The following is a 19,151-nucleotide window of genomic DNA, read 5'->3' on the forward strand; positions in this document are numbered from 1 at the left end:
TGCAACTATTAGCTCGAAATCCAGAACCAGGGCAGAGTACTACACATTTCAAGACCAGCTTGTAAAGGAATGTTTCGTGCTTTACCCCACAAAAGGCAATCAAAAGTAGCGACTCAAAACCACAGAAGAGAGTATTACTCAGGTAAAAGATGTTGTAAAACCACTCTTCAATGGTAACCAGTCCCCAAATCAGCATTTATGTTCCTGCTCAGTTCTTTCCCCAATATAGAACAGAAAATAAAAATCATCACTCCCCTGCTCCTCCCAGACATAAAAAAAAAAAAAAAATTTACAAAAAAAAAATTACAAACAAATGACAGTACTAACAGGCAGTTAATAGACCAGTACTTAGTTGCTAACAGCTCCTTGATTACAAGTCTGTGTTTACCCTTTCGCTCAGCACAGGGCTATTACTCATCCCTGGAGAGGAAAGGAAGGTTTTATGGACAGACACAGCAAGCAGGAAGTTCTTTATATCAAAGGAGACAAACCTGTTTCTTAAAAAACCCTGATGTGCATCTCAAAACACAGAAGGGCAGGATGCTTTCTAAGGCCAATCATTACTGTGGGGTTTACTCTAGGCTGAAAATGACTCACCTATCCACTTCTCCGGTGAAGTTCAGAAACTGGTCAGTAAGAGGGAAAATCCTCAGTCTTTACTGCTGCTCTTACATTTCTCAGTTCTTATTCCCTTCTCCTCAAGCAAGAACAGGTCATATGCTGACTAAAAGCAACCCCAGAATACATTTGAGCTAAAGATTCTACAACATTGGCCCCATCCCCTATGTCAGGCCAGTTTCCCACACTGTCCAATGCTACCAAATCCAGCAGAACTCAGCCCACATACATAGACTACGAAAAGTGGGAAGCTTCTACCAACAAAATTTACTGGAAGTGTTACCTACAAAAAAAATCTCAGGAAAAAAATTCCAGCTTTGGCTGAGAGTACAAAAGACCTAATTAAATAGCTGCTTTTTTTTCCCCTTCTCTCCAGGAAAAGAGCTGAGTTAGGTCCCATCAGAGGTTTGCTGATAGGATGTTTAATGATAACACCATAGAACTCATCTAGTTTGCTCTTACACATAATGCAGACATTCTTAACTAAGAGAGGGTCTGTGAATCTGAGATAAGATTTTATCCTCTGAAGCCTCTGATGAAATGAGTTTTCAACAGTTTGTGCTGATTTTGAGTTGTGGGTTTTTCAATTTGAAGGGAGCACAGAGCACACTGTACGGCTGGAGTTTACCTCAGGACACTTAGCTATGACTCATCACAGTAATTTTGTGACACTACTGAGTGAACAAGCACTCCCTGGGCAGATGGGTGGATGCCACACGTCAGTCCAGGATTTAATGACAGGAGGAATCCCTGGGCAGATGGGTGGACACCTTACGTCAGTCCAGGGTTTAATGACAGGAGGAGAAGCACACATGCAGCAGTTTCAGGGTTTGCAATGTGCAGAACTTTGCCAAGCACACGTTCAGGAGGCTGGATGCTTCCTAGAGACACTGCTCTCAGAGCCAGAGGCTTTACTTGCACGTGCACATTTGATATGTGAGATACTCCCAAACGTGCCACAGCCCAGGCTCCAGCTCCAATCAGGATGCTCAAGCAGAATGAAAATCTGGACAAGAGAAAAAAGTCTTCACATTTCACTGTTCTAATTTCTGTGAGAAACTCAGGATGTATTCAGGGTGTTCGAGAATCAGAAGGAAAGGAAAAGGCAGAAGGACTGTTACGTATCCAAGTTTCTCTCCTGCTGCAGTTCAGCTTAAGCTGAAAGACTACATCTGATCTTCCCACAGCAGCCACTAGGAACAGTCCTGTGCCAAAACCAAAACTCATCTCTCCGCTGATGGGACATAAGAAAACCAAGTAACACACGAGAAAAAACAAATAAAAAGAGATATAATGAAAAATTAATTTTATAAAAGATGTCATTCAAGATGGATTGCCCTCAGACGCAAGGTAGGACCTTAGAAACATGAGTGGCAATTGTATGTGTGACTAAGTACAAGAGGCACATGGATAGGGCTGATACTGACTGTGGGGAAGTCAACAGCAAAAGCCTCATACAATACAAGGTTAAGTTCTCAAATGAATAGGATCCTTGTACATATAAAATTCAGGGATCTTTAGTTATTACAGAAAAGCATACTTTGCCCCTCTACAGATTTTCATGAAAATGCTTCTTGCAGAATTCAAGAGGGTTTTCTCAGAGACCTCCTGATTTACACTGCTCTAATAGATGACACTTCCATGGAAGGTAACTGGACAGGCATTATTTTTGGTGATTTAAATCTGTCAACATCTGTTAAGACTGACTTCATTTAAAATAAAGCTTTATTTGGGCAAATACATTTTCGCCATCAACTAGAATTTTTTCACATAACTGCAGCCAGAACTTGCACTGACAAGCCTGAACATTTTATAATTAAACCAAAATATGTATACACACAGGTAGAACAAAGATAGCAGAATGACAGCAGAGTTTGTTTTGTGTTTTTGTTTGGGTTTTTTTCCCCTCCATTGCCATGCAGGGATGTTACTTTCTGACACACATACACAGCAATGCACAGCTGTTCTCCATGAGCCTGGATTCTACAGCTGAATATGCTCAAAATGATCGTGGGTAGCAAAAGTCTTTTTTTTTTTTTTTTCCCCCATACTAAATTCTATAAGCCAAAATAAAACAAGACAACCAGTTTGCTCTGTCAACATCTGTGGTGGACACAGTCCACCATGCTCTATTTCACACAGTGTGATTGTTTGTATCACCTCCAGACTATCCTGGAAATAAGCCAAAAGTAATTTTTGTTGCTCACTCCATTATTTTCTGTAGTCCACAATAAAATATGATGAGACTCATTTTCACCCATTTTAAATAGAGAGGAATTACTATCAACAAACATTAAACATGTCACATTACACATATGTTGGTTTGCCCCTGCATGTGGTGCAAGTGTATCACTGTAGTGTACACAGCTCCAGAGGTGTAGGCTGTAGCTGTCCACAGGGACACAATTATTTTCCACAGATCATTATTCTGCTACAGTTAACGTACAACAGAATAGAATGAAATCAGCTTGCTGTTGAGTTTGCCTTTCCTGATTTTGGCTTTTCTGTTTCTGAGACTGCTACTGTTACTCCTCTGAGATTTAACAGCACAGTGCTCACAGCCCGGAGAGCAGAAAGCACATGGCACAGGATGAACAACTAAACACACTTCACACATTATTCTAGTAGATGGATCAGAGGCACTCTCACCTTGCTTTTAACAAAGAAACATAAACCAGTGGGGCTTATAGCTAGTTTTTAACCACAATGTATCTTACCTACCAAGTGGGAACCCTGCAGGAAGACTGAAATCCGCCCATTAGACACGCCACTACCTTCAACAAGGCTTTTATTTCTGAACCAGCATTCTTTCTTTTCCTGCACTCAGCAAAAACATTAAGCCTTTTTTGTAAGGAAAAAAAAATAGCCTTTAAAATTATAATATTCTCTAATTCTCACAGATGTCTGCAGAAAGTGTTCCAGTGGCCTTTGGGACTGAGAAATTTGACCTACAGTTACAGGTTGTTTTTTTTACTTTGATCCAAAGTGCCTCAAATGCCCTAATTAAACCTATCCAGTAAGTGTCATAAGGGCTGTCTCTTGCTCTGTTGCACCTCAGAGGAATAAAGAAAGCATGAACATCGTCTTCTACAAAAGGCATGCAAGCACTCTGTTCCACACACTGGACAGGAACCTTCTATATTTCATTGCTTTGGTGCTGACAGTTAAGTGCAAACTACTTAAAATTGTAACTGAAATCTCTTAAGATTACTGAGGTTAAGAACACCAGAACATCCAAAGAAAAAAATTACTTTGATCCATTTTGTCTATATTTTGATGTTTATAGAAGTAGCAATGAAAATACCATTAATATACATTTAACAGACTTGGAATAGCTATTCCCCTAAATAAGAGAAAGTTATTTGGCTTGGGTGAGCCATCTCTGTTACAATGATAGTCCTTAACCCTTCCTACTCAAACACTCCCTAGAGTTGATTCATATTGATTCTCCATTCTCCCGCCTCTAAAAAACATTCAAAAAAATCACACAATTAAAAACCTAACTGGACATAAATATAAATAACTGCTTCAATCATCCTTAGTCCCTTTTACTCATGTCAGCTCACAGATAATGTTCTAGAAGTCATAGAAAAATTTAGGTTTGAAGGAAGGTAGTCCAGCTTGCTGATCAAAGACTAATGTTAAAATTACCATAACACATCATCATTTTACAGTAAAATTACCAGGCAACTAAAGCATGTGCTTACACCCAGGCTTTTTATTTCTTGCACAAAATCATGAAATTAGAAATTTTCATTGGTAGTAATTCCTATGAAGTTTATAAGGTAACTTCAGGCGTGGGGAAAGGGCTTATATACTACTCCCTTCCTTCCCGATCCAAAATATTCCCCAATGATAGCTGTGTGTTCTGACTTGGGTGGCCTCACCTCGAGTCCTGTGAGCAGTTTTGGATGCCACAGTATAAGAAAGACATTAAGCTATTCGAGCCTGTCCAAAGGAGGCTGTGAAGATGGTGAAAGGTCTGAAGAGGCCGTGTGAGGAGTGGCTGAGGGCCCTTGGCCTGTTTGGCCTGGAGGAGACGGAGGGGAGCCCTCACTACAGGTACAACTTCCTTGTGAGGGGAAGCGGAGGGGCAGGCCCTGATCTCTGCTCTGTGGTGACCAGGACAGGGCCTGAGGGAAGGGCCTGAAGTTGTGTCAGGGGAGGTTTAGGTTGGATATTAGGGAAAGGTTCTTCCCCCAGAGGGTGCTTGGGCGCTGGAACAGGCTCCCCAGGGCAGTGGTTACAGCACCAGCCTGACTGAGTCCAACGCTCTCAGGCACAGGGTGGGATTGTTGGGGTGCCCTGTGCAGGGCCGGGAGCTGAACTTCAGTGATCCTTGCGAGTCCCTTCCAACTCAGGATATTCTGTGATTATATAAACTGACACTCACTTTCAGGAATGCTGTGATCAAGATAGAATCAAACCCAGATATTATTTACAAGAGGAGTGGTTTAAGACAGGCATCCAAGGGAATGTATTCTCAAGAAAGAGAGGCTTAAAGAATATATTCTTTGGGATGGGAAATAGAGCTATGAGCTTTCTCTATTCTGAAAATACATTCAGGATTAAAACATCAAAAGCTTTTTCAAAACCACATTTTAAATTTAGTTAAAGCAGTGGTTAAATCTTGACTAGACTTAGTTCTCTAGAATTTAATGATACTAAGAAGACAAAATTGAAATGGCTGTAAAACAATCATCAGATGACTGTGAAGGTCAATAGTACATGTCACTCTCACTTTTCATGGATATTATGTAACTCATCTGAAATTCTACTCTTAAAGCAAAAAATGTTTTATAAAATGTTCTTCCTCCTCCTCTCTGACAGCTAGAAAAAGAGCAAGGGAGAAATCAGATTTGCATGGAATTAATTCTGACTCATTAAATGAAACTTTTTAAGAGTCAGTGAAACAGTATTCCCCTATTACAGCTCATCATCTCAAAAAAATTCAGCCTCCCAGGTAAGGCAGCTGCGCAGTTTCTCAAAAACCTCCCTCTGCACTCACTCCAGCTCACACATTTTATAAGCCTTCATTCAGGGCAAAGCATTAGGAAGCAACAGTATTTCATAGCAATCTGTTTCCTACTATCTGCATCACATTTCTCAGTACAACATGAATTTACTTGTCTTAATGAGGAATGAACTTTTCATGAGTCAAACAACCTTCCTCACAATTATCAAGCAAAACAGAATCATCAGCTAGTTTAGTACCACAGATGAATTTGGGAAGAGAAAACAGATGCACTAATTATCTCTAGCAGATCCCCTGTGAGCTTCCTATGGGCCACTTCCATTTGCTGTGTATCTCATGCCCATAAACCAGAAGCAGTGTGATATCCCTACAGGGAGTTTGTTCTCTGCAGTAAATCACGAAGGAGTAAAATTTAGATAATAGTTCCTTTCATCACTATTCCAATCTGAAATAGATCCTAATAATGAATTAATTCCAGCAATTTATGGTGTTTTTATATTTTTAGACACAACTTTCTAGTGAGATATTCAAATTGTGGAAAGACAAACAGTTACTTCAGCAGACCTACCTTTGCACTGTGTGCAAAAAGCCCCTACATATCACACTGAGGTGAGCATTAGGCTTTAACAACCTGAAATTTCCTTCTTTTTTGCTGTGGTGAAGGTAGGAATAGAAAAGAAACCTCATCCATCTACATATGTATACACAGCACACAGTAAACCTACCATTAAACCAAGGGCACTCATTTTGCAAGAACTGTACAGAAGCCAAAGTCCAGGTGCAAAAAGAACAATTTCAATATATATATCCACGTGACTCAGTGATCTTAAAAAGTCAATATAACACATTTATCCTAATCCTTGTTATCAGCAAGGGTGGCCATGTCTTGGTGTTTAAACTAAAGAAAAATAGGAGAAATCATAAAGCTACCTCATCAAAATGAGGTTTGAGTTTTAAAGCGGATAATTAGACCCATATATATAACCATTAGAGAGACAGAACTCTGCCAATACCAGGCAATTCAGATCAGATTTCAAAGCAACTGCTTCAAGGTAAATTTTGTTGTAAGTATCAACAAGAGGAAAGATATACAATAGCACAAAACCCCTTGTAAACATTCTAGAAAAAAATACGTATTCACTTGAAGCCCAAGGAATTGAACTGCCTGGAATTAATTTTAAACGCATCAGACTTCCCCCCATCCCTTTTCTATTTTATTTCTTAACTGCAAATTAAAATGAAAATAAAAAGAAAATACAGCCTTCAGATGTGTATGGGCAGCTCTGCTTTGGACAAGTAGCACTTCATGGTCACTTCAGCCTCTTTACTGAGATATTAATACAAACAAATAGCAAATTTCCAGACAGTAAATTGCTTTTATTTCCACTTACCTCATCAGCAAGAGCAGAGCTCTCTACTCTTCCTAGAAGACAAGCGTTTTCTGCTGTTTATGTTGCTCTTTTTGCCCTTGGAGTGGGGACCACGCAGGTCTCTTGACCTGAGAACCCTTTGTTGGCTGGGTCTTTGCAATGACCTGAATTTAGCACTGCCAGGTTCTTTTCCTTGCTCTTCACCATTACGACTCCAACCCAACCTTACCAGACATGCAGTCTGATCAGTCTCAATCTAGTAGGTCAGAGATTTACTGTCACCTACTGAATAAATACAAAATTGTTAAATCTTCAATTCTGTGATTAAGTAATCCTGCCTTTGCAGGCCTTCTTTAAGGTCTCTAGTCAATACTTTTGAAGCAGCAATCTTCAAACTCCTTTTTCCTATAATTTTCTAGGGTGTACTGTGAGGCACCTCACAGAAACAGAGTATTTCAGCCCACAGAGTATCAAAGATATTTCCCAGCGGCAATTCCCACAGGCAAATGCAAGGTGCTTCCTCTCCCATGGGCTGCAGTGCTGGGTTTGTGCTGACTGCCACCACCCCTGTCTGTGCTCAGTGAAGAGGAAAGTCATTCAGAAGGACTTCACTGAAGTGACCTGAAGTAAAGCTCTAACTGGGGAGGGTCTCACTGTAAGAACTGCCTTGACCAGGACCATAACCATAACAAATAGGCACTTCTGAAGGGAACAGAGGCCATTTTGTAGGGCTGTGCAATGGGAGGAAACTACTGGGCCATAAAGGGAACACTTCCACCTGCTTCTGCATAAGAAAACACCAAAAAGGAACAGACTCTTCCATTTATCCTGTGCTTTCTCTCAATATTATGTGGGCTAAGATTCAGCCCCCTAAAGCAACACCATCCAGGACATTTCATGTTCAGCAAGGACAACTACTAGAGCTCTGAGAATGATTTATCAGAGTTACAGCTCTCTGCCAGGATTAAAGACTTCCGTGAAGCAGAAGAAAGAAAGAACGAACAACGGTGTTCTGTCAGTTTGGATTGCTCCAGGCACATGCTGCTCTGTAACAAGCCAGGAAAAGTCCTGTGTCATCTCGAAGGATGGCTCAGCTGAAAACACTGTGAGGGAACCCAACAGCAGCAAATACAAAGTAAACAAGCCACTGGTATTGAAGAAAAGTATTTTAAAAGGTAAGTGGCTCGTGACTATTATACAGACCTTTCTGGGATACTATGCTAGCTGCTTAATCACGTTTTGCAAGAGAATAACAAACAACTGGCAAGAAACACTGTATTTGAAGAAAAGAAGATGGAAGAGAGAACTTTATCCAAACCAAGTTAGTAAAATGGTATTTTCCTTATTTCATGTGAAAAGCCTGTGTTACAACTTCTAAGTCAGACTAAAGTGTTATATGAACTTTAACTCAATCTGGCACAAACCATGACAGAATATCTACATTTTTTAATAAATTTTCCTTTTTTTAAAGTAGCTTGAAGTTGCAAAAAACTAAAAAATTAGCACAAGCTTTAGAGTCAATTATTTCAACATTGGGGGAGTGGGAGGAGGAATAAATACATTCCTCAACTTAAAAAGTTTACAGGTTTGCCAGTCTTATTTCACACACAGAGAATTCTAGTTCTAATTATGTTGCTTATAAATGGATAGTTGCTTATTTAAAAGTACTTTCAGATTATGACTGCATGAATCTCAACTATAGCACAGTCTTCTTGTATAAACACCAGTCCTGTTTCTCACTTAGGAACTTTTTTCTCAAAATTATACTTTATTACTTAAGTGAAAGGTATAAAAATGTGACAAAATATAAAACACTATTGGGAAGTGGCTGGAGAACAGTTGCTTTGCTCTGTATCTTCTACCTTCAGAATGGAAATGTGAAGCAAAGAAAGATTGACTCATAGTAGCAGTTAATGAATATATAAGTAGGCTGCAATTAATTAAGCAGATATGTTGCTTTTCAAAACTTCCCTTCTGTATTACAGTCTTCCTTTTTATCTCATTTTGCTCAGTCCAACTCTTCTGACAGCTATTGACAGCAATAGCCAAAAATACCGCAGGTTTTCCTGCAGAAACCCTACCAATAGTGACTGCTAAATCCAGTGGTGCATGTCAATTTGATGACTCATGCCTCTTATTTCATTTTAATCTCCTTTCCTTTCATGTTGATGAACTGAAGTTTTACAGTTTCATTACAGCCTTCTCCCCTGGCTCTTCCATATACCTAAGACTAAGTAGGACAAGTAGAAAAGCCCCCACTGGCTGTCACTGGCAGTGTTTGTGCTGTTGTGATAGCAGGTTTTAACAATTTATGGTATCTCTAAAGCTTCAACAAAAGGAACAGAGACAGGAACAACTCTCAGTAATGCCACTCTGCTTGCCACAGAGTAGTAGGGTTTAGAAGGAATTATCCTGTTTTCTCTTTCCTCTTGCTTTGTTCCCTACAATGCTGAAGTCTGTAGAAATGAGAAGAATAGTCACATTCACATTTTGAGTCGTGCACTAAACAGAAGCAAAACACATTCAAATCCAAGACTGATGTGCTTGATATTTGTGGTATTTTTACTTTCCTGCTCAAACAGAATAACTGCACTTGTGGCTATGATTAAGGCTGTTCTGTCATTTATTCAAGATGACTATACCAGATTATTTTTTCATTAATCATTTAAAGGTTATACCAGTTTATCTTGCCATGTGTTTTGGCAGAGACCGGAACTCAGCTGGGACAGGTATTTCTATTACACATTTCTATTAAGCATCTGTGGCTGTCTCTGACAGATTAAGCACAGCGATATGGACTCCTGTGTGCAAGCAGGCCTCCGAAATACACTGTATTCTTAAAGAGAGAACCCACCCAACCAACCAAAAAAGTAAACCCTAGAGTAAAAAAGTACCTAGAAATTATGGTACTTCTTTCAGGACTAGTAGTCCTAAATCAACTCCTACTCACAGCTATAATTTAAGAAGTGGTGGGATCTAAAAATTTACTCTCATGCTGATTGATATCCTTTGACATTTGTGAACTTACACCTACAAATGGGCAAAGCTACAACTGTAACATGAACACAGTTCTCATTCATCCAAAGAAATGTGAGAGGGTAAAACTGAGTCTGTGACATATTAGAGTATGGTATGTGTTTTCCAAAGCAAACCAAAGCTGGTCTAGGCACTTTGACATTTATGAATTTATACTTCCCACTCTCAGTCCTTACTCAATGATCTAGATCATACAGCCACCCACAGTAAGCAAGTCATGGGTGAATGGGTGAATGTGAGAAGAGCATTTCTTCACAGAAAATTGAAGTATTTGGTTTTGTAAAATATTATTTACAATACAGTTAGTGTCTGACAACCAAATTAATTCCAGTTTTGCTTTTTTACTATGCTGCAGTGAAAAACAACTTAAACTCTGAAAATGTCAGGTAATTGTCAAGCTATATTTAACTACCACATTTCACTTATAAGGAAACATCAATTTGAATAAACAGATGGTGTTGCTATGGGGTTGCCATCACAAGCAGAAGCACACATTTAACTCTGAAAATGGCAGAAACAAAGGACAAGAAAATGATATACAATGCTGCGCACTTCTGGAAGCAAAACCATGGTTATAGTAAATCTTTGTTTGCTTAATTCCTGTACTCAATAACATAGTTTTACTGTTAGGATCACTTGATTCCTAAAAACTATACAAGAATTCATAATATTAAAAATATTAATCCTCAAATAATATCAGGAGTATTTGCAATCCTAGCTCCCTTGCTCCCTCCCCTGAAGTCCCTGGGAAAGAGAATGTACAATTTTGGTTACTTCCTCAAACCATTTATGTAGCTGGGAATCTATTGAAAATAGATTGTCATGTTATTTCAGGAACAAGGATGCCACTAACCAGCTAATGGATTTAGTCAACGTTATTTAAGTGTTGGAATAAAGATTTTAAAAATAATAAATAAAATAATGAAATGGGCAGAGTATTCCAGTTCATCCAAAAAAAAATGCAAGTAAAAGGACTGTTTAGGTATCTGTGATACCAGACATTACTTGTATAAGGAGTTGAACTTTACTAAAACTAGACATCATGTTAGGAGAGAGGCACTGTCTTATTTTCAAGAACTGCTTCAAAACTACAACAGCTAGAAATTTTTCTAGACTACAACAGGATTTTCATCTGTTTAAACACTCAAATAACATTAAACTAAATAATTTAAACATCCAAATAATTTAAACATTCAAATTCCAAATTAGTACCAAGAGGAATGAAAAGGGAAGCATGGACAATTTTATCAGCTGCTTATGTAAGTTAATCATTGCTCAAGAACACTGAAGATAATTTTGACACTCTACGTGTGGATTACTTTGAGATTTAGAAAGTGGTTGGTTCTTAGATTTCACTTTGACCTTGTTTGTATTTCACTGAAATAAACACAATAAAATAACAGGTATAACCAAGCAGTTCAGCAATATATAAAAGAGCATTTCCACAAACTAATTCTGATACGTGGAAGGGACTGTGATTATTATTTACTTCAGAATTTCTCAATGTACTAACACAAGGATGAACCTGCAGGAAAAGTCTTAAGCTCCCTTGAAAACCTTACCACCAAAATGCTGCTGCACTACTGTCTAGGAAAGACTAAAATATGGCAAACAGGAAAATTCCATTACTGACACAATGTCTTCTTCATATTTCAGTGTCAGAATCTTAGTGAAATTTAAGATGAATTATAGCATTTTATGTACAACCACAAACAAGTCAACAGGAGTATGGAATTACTGAGCAAAATGAGAGCACAAAAGAAAACTGTAACAAATTAAACTGAATTTTAAAAAGACCATCAAAATATTGATGGGAACCACCTTTAAAGTGCGATACAGTAAAATCAGAATGTGAAAGGCCATGTATTACGTTGGACAGAGGCAAAGATGCTTTCTTTGTTAACAACAAATGTATAAAGTGAGAAAACTTACCTCTCTCCCTATAGATACCACACAAATCACTACTCAAAAACTTAAATTCTAGGTTTGTTCAGGAGCAGAAGTTTCTATTCATTAAAACCAGAAAAGTTTCTTTCTGCACTTACTAAACATCCAGCTCTAATGGTAAAGATGATGAGACATATTTCTTTCACTATCAAGTATCATAACCTTGGGAACAGCCATTTCCACTTTCAAGGGTATTTCCTTTCTACGGTACAGCTGTTAGATTCACACTACCTGTTAACTTGAGAGAGAAGGTATCATAACAAACTATTCCAATTCACAGCTAGAAAGGACCTGGCTCAGTCCTTAGTCTGTCTAAGGACTCTGGGTGGAACAAATCTCCAAACCAAGTTGCCCATCAAGTTTGTTTTCCTATCACCTTTCACACTGTTTTGTAGATTTATGAGCTGCCTTGTGGCCTCCTTCCTTCAAACTGAGATGTAATGCACTTTATTTGCATTACACCTGGCAGCAATTACAAAGCTTTTGTATTTAAATGATAATTAAAAGAGCGTGGGCATAATTAGCTGCATGTAAGTAGAACCTTCTTGCCAGATACAAAGCCAGTACTCTCTATGCAGAAGTACTCTTACAGCATCTTTTAAAGCCATAGGTATTACAATGGAGATCAAGCAGCACAATCACCAATTTCAGTGAGATCATTGTGCCCAGCATGCAGATATCTTTCCAACGTGCTCCAGATCATTACCATTAACCAGAGATTAGCATCCATGACATTTTATACAAAAAATTAAGCATGCATACAGCTTCAGTCTACCTGCAAAAAACAAAGCCATTATAAATAATCTGAATTACATGTTAGATCTGTGATAATGGATTGTAAATAACAAGTTATTGTAATGGTTATAAACTACCTTAGAGCATTCAGCCAGGAGGTGGTTTGTGAAGTTTTTATAATTCTTACAGCAAAGAAAGAAGCAGCACCCTAGAAAAAGCAGCTTAACTTCAGACGCCAAGTTAATGAATGCATGCAAATTGAGATTCCTCCCCACTCCTCTCAGAGGCAACACTTCCTGCTCTTGCAATTTTATCATGACTCTCGCTATTTTTAGTGCTTTGCTTAGAGTCTCTGCTACTGGAATCACGTCTGAGACTCAGCATTAATTTTAAAAGAAAATATTTCCACTCCCCTGCATCCTGAGAAAAGCTTGGAAGTGTGAAACGAGTGCAGCCTACAGGCTAAAAATCTAGAAAAAATACAAGAAATTCAGGGTGGGTTTTGTTTTGTTTTTAAAAAATCTCACAATATCTAAGCTGAATTCCCTGAGCAGCAGAAGCTAGATAATGCATTGACTCCTCATGGCTGACTGTTCCTTGGAATCTCTCCAGAGCAGATGCAAGGCACATCAGCAGTTTTACATGGAAAAAATAAGCAATGCCACTGTCACTGCTCTTTCTATGCAGTGGATATTCTTACTCTTCAGAATACCAATACAGCTTCTCTTAAAAGTCATACTTTTAAAAAGAACATTTGACCTTTCAAACGAAGAATAAATATTATTTTGTGCACAAACTGTTCTTTTTTTCTCTTCTCTGAAAGCTAACTCTTCTGCAACTAAGAATATTTTACTTAAGAAGATAAAACCAAGAGTTATGTTATCTGCAAGAAATATTTAAACACGTGTTAAGGAGGAATATAACATCAGTCCTCCTTAGGGGAAAGATGTTGCTTTTATATTCGCCTTAACACAGCTACATGCTTTTAATTATACATGCAGCTGGAATTTGAAATAGGAAGTTAAATAGATTATCTGCTTTTATCTTATATGATTGAGAGGCTTTTTTAAAAAGGTACCACTAGATGGCGCAAGAGTTTAAATAATTCATAAACCCACAGCCCGTCCCCTGCCTCTTCCCCGCCCCAGCACCAGAAGACAACTCGGCGCTGCCAAGTAAACTGAGCTTCTGTGATTTGTACGTGGCAAAATTGCTGACGTTGGCCCTAGAGGCAATAACTCGCTCCCTTCTTTGGTATTTCTTTCAAAGAGGAGGAAATATTTGGTCATCTGAGGGAAAACTGGCAATGAAATGGCTGTGACCTCCCTAAGGCTCTGGGACTTGGGAGCTCCAGGAGGAGGGAAGAGACCAACCACTGCAGATCAGGGTGGACAGAATGCTGTTCTTGATCTTGAGAAAAGGCAAATTCAGCTCCCTCCTCTGCTGGACAGACTAACTCAGCAAACCCAAAAAACAAGTCTCAACCTCATTGCACCTTAGCTCTCATCTGGAAATAAAGCTCATGGCATGTTTGTAAGCATTTTCAACCTCAGAGAGATGCTGAAAGGAAAAATACGTTTAAAAATTATGCCATGTTCCAAAACTGTGAAGTATTTTAGTACATGTATGATGCCCATACTGGCGATGAAGTATGACTGGATTTTTATTTTAACTAATTTTGGATAAGCATTTGACAAGAGTACCAGGAACCATTCATTATGAATTAAACTGATAAGGCAAAATATCTTCTCTAGTTCTAGATGGAAGACCTGAGCTTATTTTGTTCACAACCAGCAGAACTAGAAGCCTAATATGTGTGTTATTCCAAGAAACATTTTTTAATGGTAATCAGTAATGAGATTATAACCAAAGTTTTGCATAATATGCATTGAAGCCTATTAGAATAAGGAAAGTGTTGGGTAGGTAGCATTAGGAGTAAGTCATATAGAAAAAGTAAATTTTCTATCAGCCAGTAGACGTCAAAGAGACTATTTAATTATTCACGTATGTGAGATAGCACCTGGGAAGCACACGCCTTCATTTCACAGGAAAGAAACCTCCACCCAGCCACAGCTACCCACCACACAAACCTTAAAAAACCTCCAAAAACAAACAAAGAAAAACCTGCTGAGTAACACACACCTACAGGGAGCTTGTGACTAATACGTTAATAACTAAGACCTGAAAACCAAGGTAACTGAAGATAACTGAAGATTCTTCTCACTCTGGATGCATTCATGGGTTAGAATTTCCCCAGGAGATGGCAGGACTTGCGGCTTTCATTATAGGAAAGAACATTTCTTGGATATATATTATACATTTAGCTCTCAAGCCTTTTACTATTTAAAAAAAACCCCAAAAAAACACATAATCAGTCACCAAGTCTGTAACTCTTTGCCAGACTGGCAGAGAGAAATGGAACTGACAGTGTCAGATAGGTATGACAGGATTTATTAGGAATCAAACTGCCCAAAAGGGATACCAAGTGTGCCCTTTTCCCCTTGCACTGCACTGAGCAGAATTGTGTACTTAATATGTCAACAATATAAAAACAAACATGAACACAGCTGTTAAGAGACAGAATGGAAGTCCTACAATAATCCAGTAATAGCTTGATTATTCATAACAGAAAATGAAGACCAATAATTCAATTACAGTTAATTTTTTCTCATACACCATATAAATACTTTATACAATGGAGTAAGGCAGCTATATAGTTACTAAATAGCTTCAACAGTGATGTAGCCTCTTTCGGTTGATACTATTCCCATGGGAAGTAGAACAAAATCTTTTTACTTGAGGATGAGCAGAAACCACAAATCAATATTGAGGGCACGTGTGCACTACAAGGCCTTTCCCAGCACAGCGTGTGGTCTGTGGCACTGTGAAAGGCCTGTATCACCACACCAGAAGAGCTGCTGGCCTGTACTGAGAGCAGTTCATCCCAAAATGAACTATTATGTCACCTCCTTAAGTACCATAGGGAGACCTGACCTAACCACATACTTACATGCTGGCAAAATTATGTTTACACGTTTGCTAAGACATGTATTTTGCCAGGCCAAACCTAAACTTAAATCCCCAAAAATGCAACTACCCACTATGGTTATTGAAGTGCCACCCTCAATATCTTCATCCCAAAGGACTGCTTAGGGCACCTCCCCAGCTCAGCACACTTCACTTTCTCCAAGGTTCACATCGAAACTGGATGAGAGTCGTGTTTGCTCACTTCCTTTTTCTCTCCTAACAAAGCTCTTCCACTTGGCTGCAAATTCGGCCTCCATCCTCTTTGTTTTAATGCTGCTGCACACATGGCAATAAATTCCCACTGCAGACAGGGCCACTACACAGAGTAGGGGACAGGTTGAAGAGAACCAAGAAACAGGGGCCTCCAGACCACTCTGAATCCCAGCATCAGCTAAGTCCAAAATCTGCTGTAGGAAAGTCACCTTGGTTGCCCTGTAAGCATGACTGCTGGCAGCTCTTTTCTGAGGCCAGGCTATTAATTTCTTTATCGGTCTCCAAGTGACAGAATTTTACCTTCATTTCTCCACCACAGGATGATGCTTGTGGCCATTCTGGACATCAGCAGGGATACAGGTGTGACCCAGCCTTGCAACCTAAGAGAAGCCATTTCAGAAAGCATTCCGTGACTCACACCCCAGGTCAACCCACAAGCAATTACATACAGCACATTGAGGCAAACAGAGGCCAGAGGCTGTGGCACTTGTGCTTTTCCTGGATCCTCCCATCCTGAGAACAAACACAAGACAGCAGAAAAAGAAATCTGTCAGATAAGCCACTTTTGAGAAATCTGCTGGCTAAAATGATGCTGTCACAAAAGCAAACAAGGAAACAGCAGAGAAGACACAGTTTCCATGCCAGTATGTGCTTTGCGTTACTGAAAAGAACAGTAACAAGGCCATAGAAGAAGAGGAAATGGCCTCAGGCTGCATCAGGGGAGGTTTAGACTGAGACAACCAAAAGTGTTGTCAAGCTCAGAAACAGGCTGCCCAGGAAAGTGGTTGAGTCACCAACCCTGGAGATAAAAGACTAAATGTGTCCAGTAAAAGTGTAGATGTGGCACTTTAGGACGTGGTTTACTGGTGGACTGAGCAGTGCTGGGCTGACAGTTGGACCTGACAGTCTAAAAAGTCTTTTCCAAGCTAAACAATTCTAGGATTCCACAATAGAGACGACATGGGGTTCTGTGGGAGGCAGAGAATTTCAAAGCATGTATTGTATATCTATATCCAGTGCTCTGATGAGGTTCATAGGTCCTAGTCAGGGAAGATACTAACTGCACATTTTTCAGCAGATCTTATATATTTGCAGACTTGATCCCTCTGGGCGCCCAAGAATATTCATGAGCCAAAATGCCAATATAAATGAGGAAGATTATAATTAAGGCTTAGGTACCCACATAGCACCTCATACTGTAAAAGAGATTACACAGAGAAAATATTTAACTTCAGAAAAGCCCTGTGAGACATGGAAGATCAGTTCCACAAAAGGAGTACAAAAATGAAGATCAAAAAATTAGATTACATTGCTTTTCACCACGGCAAAGTCTAAAAATGAAAATTAATCTTTTTACCAGGCAAGCACTCTGAACATCCTTGTCTTTGCCGAGGCAGAAACAGTCTCTTTTTTTGCTTACCTTATCTTTTTATTGTTAGACAGAGTCATAACACTGGAAGAATACTGAAATATATGCACAGATTCTACCCAAACTGCACCTTTTCTCAAAATATTAAATTATGTGTAATGTGTAGGCTAACTGAAAGATGGCATGACCAAAATTTGTCATTAACTAGGATAAAGGAAGGTCAGACACCATGGCTAAAAAAATCATCTGAAAAACATTTTCTCTTTTAACTGAAAAATATTCAACTTTTAGACTGTTTAAAAGTTCAGATTTCAGCTACATACACACACACACACACACACACACACTTGTGTTTTACTGGTCACTAATGTGGACTTGTAACTGTTATCTAAATAAACATCAGAAGAAGCAACTGAAAGTCTTCCCTTATCTCTCTCTCTCACACAAACACAGTTTTTGCTTTTTAATCCAAAAGTTTTCTATTTTCTAATAAAAAGCACCACAAAGTATAAAAAAAGATATGGAAAGAACTGAAAGAATGTATGCTCTGTCTGGAAAATAACTTCATTTTTAGTTATTCTAGTAACTTTAAAAAAATTATTTTCCAAATATAGGCATAAACTGATGAGCTCTCATGAAAATAGTTTCCAGTGTATTCCTTTCTGGAGTTTAGTTAAATATTTGAGAAAGAAAGCATGAGGACTGCAGAGAAAAGACAGCCTGTGGTCCCTGTCTCACCCCCCTAAGAAAAGCTTATGTGACTCTGACTTCTAGGTCACTGAAATAATCTGATAGATAGAAGTGAGCAAGTTGAAATCTTGACTCTTTTCTGGTGTGGCTGCTCTCATTACAGTCATCCTGCAGTGACAAGGGAACTCAGAGCAAGCAGATCCACACCTCCTTTAACCACCAGATGAGTGGGTTTATTGCATCCAGAGAGGTGCTAAGCTAAAAGCACTGGTGCTCTTTAGGAAGGAGACCTTGAGTTATTCTTGCATTACTAAGCAGGCACTTGCCCAAGAACATTGTATTCACATATTTTAAAAACATAAAACTCCTTCTGTAGTAATTTATGATTCTGCAAGGTGACAAAAACTAATTAACTTTGCTCATTTAATAAAATTAATTAGAAATCTGCAGGAGAAAAGACACCTGGTGTTGCCTGAACAACACGCATATAGCAAACAATAAGTTTTTAACTTAAAAAGACAAAGTTAGTCAGATTACTTTGAGATTTAATTCAAAATGTTGCACAAAGCAAATAAAACCAAACAGAACTTGCAATGTTTGAGGAGAGTTTTGACACAAAATTGTTCTTCCTTTCTAACCAGCAGTGCTGGTCTTGGTGATTATTTTAGTCACGTTTTATTCATTTTTCCCCTTGAGAAAAACAACTTCCTTTTCCTTTTGCTTCCAGTAGCCCTAACCTATAAATTCCCACTAAAACTCACATTGTGTGTCTCGGACAGAGATTTGGACAGATTGGAGTGTGTGTACATAGAAAACAGTCATTTCTAGATGAGGGTGACTCTTCAAGGTAAAAGGTAACAGGCAATGTGCTATACATACCTTCAGTGTCAGAGGCAGTGTCTAGTTCAAACATTCACTGGGAGACAGAACAGGATTTGTAACTATGGATGAAAGTTCTCCCTGACAATGTCTTTGTGCTGATAATGCTCAACTCATCACTGGAAACCACCAAGCTACAAAGGAACACAGGCAGTAACTAGTTTACATTTAACTAATAAGACACATACAGCTTTTTCACCGTAAGAGTGTAATTCTATCAACTATCATTTGTGACACTGCTCAGAAGAGGCATATTATCTTTATATGTACACAATATAAAAATAATTTACTT

General features: G+C 38.7%; 1 protein-coding gene across 1 annotated transcript in view; it reads right to left on the bottom strand.

Annotated features, from left to right (window-relative positions):
- OTUD7A (OTU deubiquitinase 7A) overlaps window positions 1-12,882 on the bottom strand; it is a 119,972-nt gene extending 107,090 nt beyond the window's left edge. Inside the window, exon 1 of the mRNA XM_032122976.1 lies at window positions 12,819-12,882. The gene's annotated coding sequence lies outside the window, so the exon portion shown is untranslated. The remainder of the gene's footprint in view (window positions 1-12,818) is intronic.
- Window positions 12,883-19,151: the final 6,269 nt, after the last annotated feature.

The sequence above is a fragment of the Corvus moneduloides genome, chromosome 13 (genome assembly GCF_009650955.1).
Source record: "Corvus moneduloides isolate bCorMon1 chromosome 13, bCorMon1.pri, whole genome shotgun sequence".
NCBI classification, from domain to species: domain Eukaryota; kingdom Metazoa; phylum Chordata; class Aves; order Passeriformes; family Corvidae; genus Corvus; species Corvus moneduloides.